Source organism: Barbus barbus (assembly GCF_936440315.1).
Source record: "Barbus barbus genome assembly, chromosome: 23".
NCBI classification, from domain to species: Eukaryota; Metazoa; Chordata; class Actinopteri; order Cypriniformes; family Cyprinidae; genus Barbus; species Barbus barbus.
In genome coordinates this window covers 22689665-22704483 of record NC_136751.1, presented here as the reverse complement: position 1 = coordinate 22704483, position 14819 = coordinate 22689665, and positions in this window count along the sequence as shown.

Sequence of the window (14819 nt, the reverse complement as noted above, 5' to 3'; positions counted from 1 at the left end):
CACATATCCTCAGACTGTATTGTTCTGTGTATGTAATTTTTTATGAAGTGTTTGGAAGCTGCTCTTAAAAGAAAAAAAGAAAAGAAAAGTTTTCTCTTTTTTACTGTAACTTTAATAAATTGCCATTAAATCATCGTTCAAGATATCCTAAATCCGTCCGCAATTTAGCATCTTCAGTATTATGGCATCATAAGAAAAAATGTTTGGTGTGATTTCCGTGTTTCTGTTTGGAGGAGCATGAATTTGTTTACAGCCTGTTTAAAAACAAAACCCACATTAAAATAAATATAGCCGACTTCCTGTTGGTCGTAGCTAATGACTGTAAATTAGAAAGTTGTCCGGATTAATAAGAACAATTTATGTACCGAGTTTGGTGTCTGTAGCTATCATTATATATATATAAACATTAATAATTATATACCATTTAATGTTGATCAATATTAATTCCAAAATGTGTTAATATATTATTACATTTGAAAGTTTATCTTTTGAACATGACTATTTTTCTAACATTAAAAAGATTAATAAATGCTTTAAAAAAATTGTTCTTTGTTAGTTCATACTATCATGGAAGAATTAACATGATGTAAAAATATATTTTTCATTGTTAGTTCACGTTAATTAATGCATTTCCTAATGTTAAGAATTGAGACCTTATTTAATGATTTATAAGCATTTTTTAAAGATTTTAAAAAACAGACCCTCTCTCTCTTTCTCTCTCTCACCCAGCTCCTCAATCCACACAGTCACTCACACAGTCACTCACACCCCACCCCACCCCACCCCTCACTCAGCTGCAGGCTGACAGGGATCTCTCACTCAGAAGCAGTCTAAGAGCTCTCTGATAGTTTTTAAATTTTCTCCTAAGCATAGTGTATTGTAAATTCATGAAATTAATCACATATCCTCAGACTGTATTGTTCTGTGTATGTAATTTTTTATGAAGTGTTTGGAAGCTGCTCTTAAAAGATAAAAAAAAAAAAAAATTATCTTTTTTACTGTAACTTTAATAAATTGCCATTAAATCATCGTTCAAGATATCCTAAATCCGTCCGCAATTTAGCATCTTCAGTATTTTGGCATCATGATAAAAAATGTTTGGTGTGATTTCCGTGTTTCTGCTTGGAGGAGTATTAATTTGTTTACAGCCCGTTTTTAAAAAAAACCCACATTAAAATAAATATAGCCGACTTCCTGTTGGTCGTAGCTAATGACTGTAAATTAGAAAATTGTCCGGATTAATAAGAACAATTTATGTACCGAGTTTGGTGTCTGTAGCTAAAACTAACCCCCTCATTTTTGACAAAAGGTGGCGCTATAGAGTGTCTCTTCCACGCCCGTTTATGAGCTTTTTCCAGTGTCTAACTATCATTAATACTGATATGTGTGTTGAGTTTCATGACATTCTAAACATGTTATCTGCCTCAAAATCACCAGAAACGAATTTTCAACTTTGACACGTTGCCATGGCAACATAATTTTAGATATCAATATTCCCTTCACAGTTTTACATCGGCCGTGTTTTGACATTATTCTGGTGAAGTTTGAAGCAAATCGAGGTAAAAGAAGATGCTGAATTCAAAGCATTTTGAAAACGACACACTTCCTGCAGCCAGTTGGTGGCGCTATAACTTTCAGTCATAATAGTCACATCTATCCGATCGGCATCATACAACGAACAAATCACTGAAGTTTGATATACATCATACAATGTATGTGGACGTTATTAGGCATTTCCTGGGTCTCATTTTTCGCCATAACTTCATCGCCTCGCCACGGGCAAACCGTTCGACATATCAAAAATATCTTCGCAATTTAGCGTCCCCAATGTCTTGAGATCATGTTCACCTAGTTTGGTGGCAATCGTATGGAAATCCTCAGAGGAGTATATCAAATTCCAGAGCATGCGCTTTTTAAACAGCCCTGAATAGCCGACTTCCTGTTGGGCGGAGCCTATGACATGCTGCGCGGAAGTTGTTCGGCTCAATGAGTTCTATATGTGTACCGAGTTTCATATGAATACGTGCAAGTATGTGTGAGCTATACATCAAGCTTTCTGACAATTTTCCAGGGGGCGCCGTAGAGCCCCTGTGCCACGCCCGGGTCCCAGCCTCAGCGGCGTCCTAATGGCCGCAGGTTCCAACGTGCGTGCCAATTTTCGAGAGTTTTCGGGCACGTTAAGGCCCCCAAAAGTGCCCGGATGATTGAAATAAAAAAAAAAAAAAAAAAAAAAAAAAAAAAAATATAGCTGCAAGCAGCGATGACGGGCCCAAGCCGTCAGCATACGCCACCCCGGTGGCATCGATAAAACGGTGCCCAGCGAGCACACGCATCACAGTAACCCTCTGGCAGTTTGGTTTTAAGGGATACGGCAATTAAAGGGTTAGTCCAAACCATCAACTCTGTGAAACACACACACACACAAAACAATATATAAAACTTTAAATTCTGTGAAAATATATTTTTCATTGGTAGTTGATGTTAGTTAATGCATTTACTAATGCTAACAAATGAGAAATTATTATAGTTACCAAAGGTTTTAATGATTTATAAGCATTTTTTAATGATTTATTTTTCCATTAACTAACATGAATAATTTACTAACACAAATGAATAAAGTAAAAAATATATTGTTAATATTTAATGTTATTTGTGAATTAACCAATGTTAAAAAAACAACATTATTTAACTGTTGTTAATTTACATCATTAATAAATATATACCATTTAATGTTTATCAAAATCAATTCCAAAAGGTGTTAATATATTATTACATTTTAACGTTTTATCTTTTGAACATGACTATTTTTCTAATATTAAAAATATTTTGTTCATTGTTAGCTCATTGTAAGTTCATACTATCAATGAAGAATTAACATGCTGTAAAAAATATATTTTTCATTGTTAGTTCATGTTAATTAATGCATTCCCTACTGTTAACAAATGAGACTTAATTATAAAGTGTTATCAAAACCTTTAATGCTTTATAAGCATTTTTTAAGGATTTTATTGAGAAGTTTAAACAGACCCTCTCTCTCTCTCTCTCACTCTCTCTCTCTCTCTCTCTCCCCCTCCACACTCACTGAACTCACACAGTCAGTCACCCACCCAGTCACCCACCGCACACATTAGGAGCGCAGTGACAGGAGATCTCTGATAGTTTTTAAATTTTCTCCTCTCCATAGTGTATTGTAAATTCATGAAATGAATCACATATCGTCAGACTGTATTGTTCTGTGTATGTAATTTTTTATGAAGTGTTTGGAAGCTGCTCTTAAAAGATAAAAAAAAAAGTTTTCTCTTTTTTCTGTAACTTTAATAAGTTGCCATTAAAACACCGTTCAAGATATCCTAAATCCGTCCGCAATTTAGCATCTTCAGTATTTTGGCATCATGAGAAAAAATGTTTGGTGTGATTTCTGTGTTTCTGCTTGAAGGAGTATTAATTTGTTTACAGCCTGTTTTTAAAAAAAACCCACATTAAAATAAATATAGCCGACTTCCTGTTGGTCGTAGCTAATGTCTGTAAATTAGAAAGTTGTCCGGATTAATAAGAACAATTTATGTACCGAGTTTGGTGTCTGTAGCTATCATTATATATATATATATATATATATAATCATTAATAATTATATACCATTTAATGTTGATCAATATTAATTCCAAAATGTGTTAATATATTATTAAATTTTAAAGTTTATCTTTTGAACATGACTATTTTTCTAACATTAAAAAGATTAATAAATGCTTTAAAAAAAACTGTTCTTTGTTAGTTCATACTATCATGGAAGAATTAACATGCTGTAAAAATATATTTTTCATTGTTAGTTCACGTTAATTAATGCATTTCCTAATGTTTTGAGACCTTATTATAAAGTGTTATCAAAATCTTTAATGATTTATAAGCATTTTTTAAAGATTTTAAAAAACAGACCCTCTCTCTCTCTTTCTCTCTCTCACCCAGCTCCTCAATCCACACAGTCACTCACACAGTCACTGACAGCCCACCCCACCCCCACCCCTCACTCAGCTGCAGGCTGACAGGGATCTCTCACTCAGAAGCAGTATATCATCTCTCTGATAGTTTTTAAATTTTCTCCTAAGCATAGTGTATTGTAAATTCATGAAATTAATCACATATCCTCAGACTGTATTGTTCTGTGTATGTAATTTTTTATGAAGTGTTTGAAAGCTGCTCTTAAAAGATAAAAAAAAAAAAAAATCTCTTTTTTACTGTAACTTTAATAAATTGCCATTAAATCATCGTTCAAGATATCCTAAATCCGTCCGCAATTTAGCATCTTCAGTATTTTGGCATCATGATAAAAAATGTTTGGTGTGATTTCCTTGTTTTTGCTTGGAGGAGTATTAATTTGTTTACAGCCCGTTTTTTAAAAAAACCCACATTAAAATAAATAATGCCGACTTCCTGTTGGTCGTAGCTAATGACTGTAAATTAGAAAGTTGTCCGGATTAATAAGAACAATTTATGTACCGAGTTTGGTGTCTGTAGCTAAAACTAACCCCCCCATTTTTGACAAAAGGTGGCGCTATAGAGTGTCTCTTCCACGCCCGTTTATGAGCTTTTTCCAGTGTCTAACTATCATTAATACTGATATGTGTGTTGAGTTTCATGACATTCTAAACATGTTATCTGCCTCAAAATCACCAGAAACGAATTTTCAACTTTGACACGTTGCCATGGCAACATAATTTTAGATATCAATATTCCCTTCACAGTTTTACATCGGCCGTGTTTTGACATTATTCTGGTGAAGTTTGAAGCAAATCGAGTAAAAATAAGATGCTGAATTCAAAGCATTTTGAAAACGACACACTTCCTGCAGCCAGTTGGTGGCGCTATAACTTTCAGTCATAATAGTCACATCTATCCGATCGGCATCACACAACGAACAAATCAATGAAGTTTGATCTACATCATACAATGTATGTGGACGTTATTAGGCATTTCCTGTGTCTCATTTTTCGCCATAACTTCATCGCCTCGCCACGGGCAAACCGTTCGACATATCAAAAATATCTTCGCAATTTAGCGTCCCCAATGTCTTGAGATCATGTTCACCGAGTTTGGTGGCAATCGTATGGAAATCCTCAGAGGAGTATATCAAATTCCAGAGCATGCGCTTTTTAAACAGCCCTGAATAGCCGACTTCCTGTTGGGCGGAGCCTAAAACATGCTGTGCGGAAGTTGTTCAGCTCAATGAGTTCTATATGTGTACCGAGTTTCATATGAATACGTGCAAGTATGTGTGAGCTATACATCAAGCTTTCTGACAATTTTGCAGGGGGCGCCGTAGAGCCCCTGTGCCACGCCCGGGTCCCAGCCTCAGCGGCGTCCTAATGGCCGCAGGTTCCAATGTGTGTGCCAATTTTCAAGAGTTTTCGGGCACGTTAAGGCCCCCAAAAGTACCCGGATAGTCGAAATAAAAAATAATAAAAAAAAATATAGCTGCGAGCAGCGATGACGGGCCCAAGCCATCAGCATACGCCACCCCGGTGGCATCGATAAAACGGTGCCCAGCGAGCACAAGCATCACAGTAACCCTCTGGCAGTTTGGTTTTAAGGGATACGGCAATTAAAGGGTTAATCCAAACCATCAACTCTGTGAAACACACACACACAGAACAACATATAAAACTTTAAATTCTGTGAAAATATATTTTTCATTGGTAGTTGATGTTAGTTAATGCATTTACTAATGCTAACAAATGAGAAATTATTATAGTTACCAAAGGTTTTAATGATTTATTTTTCCATTAACTAACATGAATAATTTTTTCTAACACAAATGAATAAAGTAAAAAATATATTGTTAATATTTAATGTTATTTGTGCATTCACCAATGTTAAAAACAACATTATTTAACTGTTGTTAATTTACATCATTAATAAATATATACCATTTAATGTTGATCAAAATCAATTCCAAAATGTGTTAATATATTATTACATTTTAAAGTTTTATCTTTTGAACATGACTATTTTTCTAATATTAAAAATATTTTGTTCATTGTTAGTTCATTGTAAGTTCATACTATCAATGAAGAATTAACATGCTGTAAAAAATATATTTTTCATTGTTAGTTCATGTTAATTAATGCATTCCCTACTGTTAACAAATGAGACTTCATTATAAAGTGTTATCAAAACCTTTAATGCTTTATAAGCAGTTTTTTAAGGATTTTATTGAGAAGTTTAAACAGACCCTCTCTCTCTCTCTCTCTCTCTCTCTCCCCCCCCCCCCCCCCCTCCACACTCACTGAACTCACACAGTCAGTCACTCACCCAGTCACCCACCGCACACATTAGAAGCACAGTGACAGGAGAACTCTGATAAGTTTAAAAATGTTCTCCTCTGCATAGTGTATTGTAAATTCATGAAATTAATCACATATCCTCAGACGGTCTTGTTCTGTGTATGTAATTTTTTATGAAGTGTTTGGAAGCTGCTCTTAAAAGATAAAAAAAAAAAAGTGTTCTTTTTTACTGTAACTTTAATAAATTGCCATTAAATCACCGTTCAAGATATCCTAAATCGGTCCGCAATGTAGCATCTTCAGTATCTTGGAAGCATGTGAAAAAATGTTTGGTGTGAATTTTTGGTTTCTGCTTGGAGGAGTATGAATTTGTTTACAGCCCGTTAAAAAAAAAAAAAAACATTAAAAAAAAATAGCTGATTTCCTGTTGGTCGTAGCTAATGACTGTAAATTAGAAAGTTGTCCGGATTAATAAGAACAATTTATGTACCGAGTTTGGTGTCTGTAGCTATCATTATATATATATATATAATCATTAATAATTATATACCATTTAATGTTGATCAATATTAATTCCAAAATGTGTTTATATATTATTACATTTTAAAGTTTATCTTTTGAACATGATTATTTTTCTAACATTAAAAAGATTAATAAATGCTTTTAAAAAAAATAGTTCTTTGTTAGTTCATACTATCCTGGAAGAATTAACATGCTGTAAAAATATATTTTTCATTGTTAGTTCACGTTAATTAATGCATTTCCTAATGTTAAGAATTGAGACCTTATTATAAAGTGTTATCAAAATCTTTAATGATTTATAAGCATTTTTAAAAGATTTTAAAAAACAGACCCTCTCTCTCTCTTTCTCTCTCTCACCCACTGCCTCAATCCACACAGTCACTCACCCCCACCCCACCCCCACCCCTCACTCAGAAGCAGTGAAACAACTCTCTGATAGTTTTTAAATTTTCTCCTCTGCATAGTGTATTGTAAATTCATGAATTAATAACATATCCTCAGACTGTATTGTTCTGTGTATGTAATTTTTTATGAAGTGTTTTGAAGCTGCTCTTAAAAGATAAAAAAAAAGAAAAGTGTTATTTATTACTGTGACTTTAATAAATTGCCATTAAATCACCGTTCAAGATATCCTAAATCCGTCCGCAATGTAGTATCTTCAGTATCTTGGAAGCATGTGAAAAAATGTTTGGTGTGAATTGTTGGTTTCTGCTTGGGAGGAGTATGAATTTGTTTACAGCCCGTTTAAAAAAAAAAAAAAACACATAAAAAAAAAAATAGCCGATTTCCTGTTGGTCGTAGCTAATGACTGTAAATTAGAAAGTTGTCCGGATTAATAAGAACAATTTATGTACCGAGTTTGGTGTCTGTAGCTATCATTATATATATAATCATTAATAATTATATTCCATTTAATGTTGATCAATATTAATTCCAAAATGTGTTTATATATTATTACATTTTAAAGTTAATCTTTTGAACATGATTATTTTTCTAACATTAAAAAGATTAATAAATGCTTTAAAAAAAAAGTTCTTTGTTAGTTCATACTATCCTGGAAGAATTAACATGCTGTAAAAATATATTTTTCATTGTTAGTTCACGTTAATTAATGCATTTCCTAATGTTAAGAATTGAGACCTTATTATAAAGTGTTATCAAAATCTTTAATGATTTATAAGCATTTTTTAAAGATTTAAAAAAAACATAACCTCTCTCTCTCTCTCTCACCCACTGGCTCAATCCACACAGTCACTCACAGTCACTCACAGCCCACCCCACCCCCACCCCTCACTCAGATGCAGGCTGGCAGGGATCTCTCACTCAGAAGCATTATATCAACTCTCTGATAGTTTTTAAATTTTCTCCTAAGCATAGTGTATTGTAAATTCATGAAATTAATCACATATCCTCAGACTGTATTGTTCTGTGTATGTAATTTTTTATGAAGTGTTTGGAAGCTGCTCTTAAAAGATAAAAAAAAATAAAAATTATCTTTTTTACTGTAACTTTAATAAATTGCCATTAAATCATCGTTCAAGATATCCTAAATCCGTCCGCAATTTAGCATCGTCAGTATTTTGGCATCATGATAAAAAATGTTTCGTGTGATTTCCGTGTTTCTGCTTGGAGGAGTATTAATTTGTTTACAGCCCGTTTTAAAAAAAAACCCACATTAAAATAAATATAGCCGACTTCCTGTTGGTCGTAGCTAATGACTGTAAATTAGAAAGTTGTCCGGATTAATAAGAACAATTTATGTACCAAGTTTGGTGTCTGTAGCTAAAACTAACCCCCCCATTTTTGACAAAAGGTGGCGCTATAGAGTGCCTCTTCCACGCCCGTTTATGAGCTTTTTCCAGTGTCTAACTATCATTAATACTGATATGTGTGTTGAGTTTCATGACATTCTAAACATGTTATCTGCCTCAAAATCACCAGAAACGAATTTTCAACTTTGACACGTTGCCATGGTAACATAATTTTAGATATCAATATTCCCTTCACAGTTTTACATCGGCCGTGTTTTGACATTATTCTGGTGAAGTTTGAAGCAAATCGAGTAAAAAGAAGATGCTGAATTCAAAGCATTTTGAAAACGACACACTTCCTGCAGCCAGTTGGTGGCGCTATAACTTTCAGTCATAATAGTCACATCTATCCGATCGGCATCACACAACGAACAAATCAATGAAGTTTGATCTACATCATACAATGTATGTGGACGTTATTAGGCATTTCCTGTGTCTCATTTTTCGCCATAACTTCATCGCCTCGCCACGGGCAAACCGTTCGACATATCAAAAATATCTTCGCAATTTAGCGTCCCCAATGTCTTGAGATCATGTTCACCGAGTTTGGTGGCAATCGTATGGAAATCCTCAGAGGAGTATATCAAATTCCAGAACATGCGCTTTTTAAACAGCCCTGAATAGCCGACTTCCTGTTGGGCGGAGCCTATGAAATGCTGTGCGGAAGTTGTTCGGCTCAATGAGTTCTATATGTGTACCGAGTTTCATATGAATACGTGCAAGTATGTGTGAGCTATACATCAAGCTTTCTGACAATTTTCCAGGGGGCGCCGTAGAGCCCCTGTGCCCCGCCCGGGTCCCAGCCTCAGCCGCGTCCTAATGGCCGCAGGTTCCAACGTGCGTGCCAATTTTCAAGAGTTTTCGGGCACGTTAAGGCCCCCAAAAGTACCCGGATAGTCGAAATAAAAAATAATAAAAAAAAAAAAAATAAATATAGCTGCAAGCAGCGATGACGGGCCCAAGCCGTCAGCATACGCCACCCCGGTGGCATCGATAAAACGGTGCCCAGCGAGCACACGCATCACAGTAACCCTCTGGCAGTTTGGTTTTAAGGGATACGGCAATTAAAGAGTTAATCCAAACCATCAACTCTGTGAAACACACACACACACAGAACAACATATAAAACTTTAAATTCTGTGAAAATATATTTTTCATTGGTAGTTCATGTTAGTTAATGCATTTACTAATGCTAACAAATGAGAAATTATTATAGTTACCAAAAGGTTTTAATGATTTATAAGAATTTTTTAATGATTTATTTTTCCATTAACTAACATGAATAATTTTTTCTAACACAAATGAATAAAGTAAAAAATATATTGTTAATATTTAATGTTATTTGTGAATTAACCAATGTTAAAAAACATTATTTAACTGTTGTTAGTTAACATCATTAATAAATATATACCATTTAATGTTGATCAAAATCAATTCCAAAATGTGTTAATATATTTTTAAATTTTAAAGTTTTATTTTTTGAACATGACTATTTTTCTAATATTAAAAATATTTTGTTCATCGCTAGTTCATTGTAAGTTCATACTATCAATGAAGAATTAACATGCTGTAAAAATATATTTTTCATTGTTAGTTCACGTTAATTAATGCATTTCCTAATGTTAAGAAATGAGACCTTATTATAAAGTGTTATCAAAATCTTTAATGATTTATAAGCATTTTTTTAAGATTTTAAAAAACAGACCCTCTCTCTCTCTTTCTCTCTCTCACCCAGCTCCTCAATCCACACAGTCACTCACACAGTCACTCACAGCCCACCCCACCCCACCCCTCACTCAGATGCAGTGACAGGAGCTCTCACTCAGATGCATTGAAACAGCTCTCTGATAGTTTTTAAATTTTCTCCTCTGCATAGTGTATTGCAAATTCATGAAATTAATCACATATCCTCAGACTGTATTGTTCTGTGTATGTAATTTTTTATGAAGTGGTTGGAAGCTGTTCTTAAAAGATAAAAAAAAAAAAAAAAGTTTTCTCTTTTTTACTGTAACTTTAATAAATTGCCATTAAATCATCGTTCAAGATATCCTAAATCCGTCCGCAATTTAGCATCTTCAGTATTTTGGCATCATGAGAAAAAATGTTTGGTGTGATTTCCGTGTTTTTGCTTTGAGGAGTATTAATTTGTTTACAGCCCGTTTTTAAAAAAAACCCACATTAAAATAAATATAGCCGACTTCCTGTTGGTCGTAGCTAATGACTGTAAATTAGAAAGTTGTCCGGATTAATTAGAACAATTTATGTACCGAGTTTGGTGTCTGTAGCTATCATTATATATATAATCATTAATAATTATATACCATTTAATGTTGATCAATATTAATTCCAAAATGTGTTAATATATTATTAAATTTTAAAGTTTATCTTTTGAACATGATTATTTTTCTAACATTAAAAAGATTAATAAATGCTTTTAAAAAAATTGTTCTTTGTTAGTTCATACTATCATGGAAGAATTAACATGCTGTAAAAATATATTTTTCATTGTTAGTTCACGTTAATTAATGCATTTCCTAATGTTAAGAATTGAGACCTTATTATAAAGTGTTATCAAAATCTTTAATGATTTATAAGCATTTTTTAAAGATTTAAAAAAACAGACCCTCTCTCTCTCTCTTTCTCTCTCTCACCCACTGGCTCAATCCACACAGTCACTCACAGTCACTCACAGCCCACCCCACCCCCACCCCTCACTCAGATGCAGTGACAGGAGCTCTCACTCAGAAGCAGTATATCAACTCTCTGATAGTTTTTTAATTTTCTCCTCTGCATAGTGTATTGTAAATTCATGAAATTAATCACATATCCTCACACTGTATTGTTCTGTGTATGTAATTTTTTATGAAGTGTTTGGAAGCTGCTCTTAAAAGATAAAAAAAAAAAAAAATCTATTTTTTACTGTAACTTTAATAAATTGCCATTAAATCATCGTTCAAGATATCCTAAATCCGTCCGCAATTTAGCATCTTCAGTATTTTGGCATCATGATAAAAAATGTTTGGTGTGATTTCCGTGTTTCTGCTTGGAGGAGTATTAATTTGTTTACAGCCCGTTTTTTTAAAAAACCCACATTAAAATAAATATAGCCGACTTCCTGTTGGTCGTAGCTAATGACTGTAAATTAGAAAGTTGTCCGGATTAATAAGAACAATTTATGTACCGAGTTTGGTGTCTGTAGCTAAAACTAACCCCCCCATTTTTGACAAAAGGTGGCGCTATAGAGTGCCTCTTCCACGCCCGTTTATGAGCTTTTTCCAGTGTCTAACTATCATTAATACTGATATGTGTGTTGAGTTTCATGACATTCTAAACATGTTATCTGCCTCAAAATCACCAGAAACGAATTTTCAACTTTGACACGTTGCCATGGTAACATAATTTTAGATATCAATATTCCTTTCACAGTTTTACATCGGCCGTGTTTTGACATTATTCTGGTGAAGTTTGAAGCAAATCGAGTAAAAATAAGATGCTGAATTCAAAGCATTTTGAAAACGACACACTTCCTGCAGCCAGTTGGTGGCGCTATAACTTTCAGTCATAATAGTCACATCTATCCGATCGGCATCATACAACGAACAAATCACTGAAGTTTGATCTACATCATACAATGTATGTGGACGTTATTAGGCATTTCCTGGGTCTCATTTTTCGCCATAACTTCATCGCCTCGCCACGGGCAAACCGTTCGACATATCAAAAATATCTTCGCAATTTAGCGTCCCCAATGTCTTGAGATCATGTTCACCGAGTTTGGTGGCAATCGTATGGAAATCCTCAGAGGAGTATATCAAATTCCAGAGCATGCGCTTTTTAAACAGCCCTGAATAGCCGACTTCCTGTTGGGCGGAGCCTAAAACATGCAGCGTGAAAGTTGTTCAGCTCAATGAGTTCTATATGTGTACCAAGTTTCATATGAATACGTGCAAGTATGTGTGAGCTATACATCAAGCTTTCTGACAATTTTGCAGGGGGCGCCGTAGAGCCCCTGTGCCACGCCCGGGTCCCAGCCTCAGCGGCGTCCTAATGGCCGCAGGTTCCAACGTGCGTGCCAATTTTCAAGAGTTTTCGGGCACGTTAAGGCCCCCAAAAGTACCCGGATAGTCGAAATAAAAAATAATAAAAAAATTAAAAATAAATATAGCTGCGAGCAGCGATGACGGGCCCAAGCCGTCAGCATACGCCACCCCGGTGGCATCGATAAAACGGTGCCCAGCGAGCACAAGCATCACAGTAACCCTCTGGCAGTTTGGTTTTAAGGGATACGGCAATTAAAGGGTTAATCCAAACCATCAACTCTGTGAAACACACACACACAGAACAACATATAAAACTTTAAATTCTGTGAAAATATATTTTTCATTGGTAGTTGATGTTAGTTAATGCATTTACTAATGCTAACAAATGAGAAATTATTATAGTTACCAAAGGTTTTAATGATTTATTTTTCCATTAACTAACATGAATAATTTTTTCTAACACAAATGAATAAAGTAAAAAATATATTGTTAATATTTAATGTTATTTGTGCATTCACCAATGTTAAAAAACAACATTATTTAACTGTTGTTAGTTAACATCATTAATAAATATATACCATTTAATGTTGATCAAAATCAATTCCAAAATGTGTTAATATATTATTAAATTTTAAAGTTTTATCTTTTGAACATGACTATTTTTCTAATATTAAAAATATTTTGTTCATTGTTAGTTCATTGTAAGTTCATACTATCAATGAAGAATTAACATGCTGTAAAAAATATATTTTTCATTGTTAGTTCATGTTAATTAATGCATTCCCTACTGTTAACAAATGAGACTTAATTATAAAGTGTTATCAAAATCTTTAATGCTTTATAAGCATTTTTTAAGGATTTTATTGAGAAGTTTAAACAGACCCTCTCTCTCTCTCTATCTCTCTCTCTCTTTCTCTCTCTCTCTCTCTCTCTCCCCCTCCACACTCACTGAACTCACACAGTCAGTCACCCACCCAGTCACCCACCGCAAACATTAGGAGCGCAGTGACAGGAGATCTCTGATAGTTTTAATTTTCTGCTCTCCATAGTGTATTGTAAATTCATGAAATTAATCACATATCCTCAGACGGTCTTGTTCTGTGTATGTAATTTTTTATGAAGTGTTTGGAAGCTGCTCTTTAAAGATAAAAAAAAAAAAAAGTGTTCTTTTTTTACTGTAACTTTAATAAATTGCCATTAAATCACCGTTCAAGATATCCTAAATCGGTCCGCAATGAAGCATCTTCAGTATCTTGGAAGCATGTGAAAAAATGTTTGGTGTGAATTTTTGGTTTCTGCTTGAAGGAGTATGAATTTGTTTACAGCCCGTTTAAAAAAAAAAAAAACGCATTAAAAAAAAATAGCCGATTTCCTGTTGGTCGTAGCTAATGACTGTAAATTAGAAAGTTGTCCGGATTAATAAGAACAATTTATGTACCGAGTTTGGTGTCTGTAGCTATCATTATATATATATAATCATTAATAATTATATACCATTTAATGTTGATCAATATTAATCCAAAATGTGTTTATATATTATTAAATTTTAAAGTTTATCTTTTGAACATGACTATTTTTCTAACATTAAAAAGATTAATAAATGCTTTAAAAAAATTGTTCTTTGTTAGTTCATACTATCATGGAAGAATTAACATGCTGTAAAAATATATTTTTCATTGTTAGTTCACGTTAATTAATGCATTTCCTAATGTTAAGAATTGAGACCTTATTATAAAGTGTTATCAAAATCTTTAATGATTTATAAGCATTTTTTAAAGATTTTAAAAAACAGACCCTCTCTCTCTTTCTCTCTCTCACCCACTGCCTCAATCCACACAGTCACTCACACCCCACCCCCACCCCTCACTCAGCTGCAGGCTGACAGGACCTCTCACTCAGAGGCAGGCTGGCAGGGAGCTCTAACTCAAAAGCAGCTCTGATAGTTTTTTAATTTTCTCCTCTGCATAGTGTATTGTAAATTCATGAAATTAATCACATATCCTCAGACTGTATTGTTCTGTGTATGTAATTTTTTATGAAGTGTTTGGAAGCTGCTCTTAAAAGATAAAAAAAAAAAAAATTATCTTTTTTACTGTAACTTTAATAAATTGCCATTAAATCATCGTTCAAGATATCCTAAATCCGTCCGCAATTTAGCATCTTCAGTA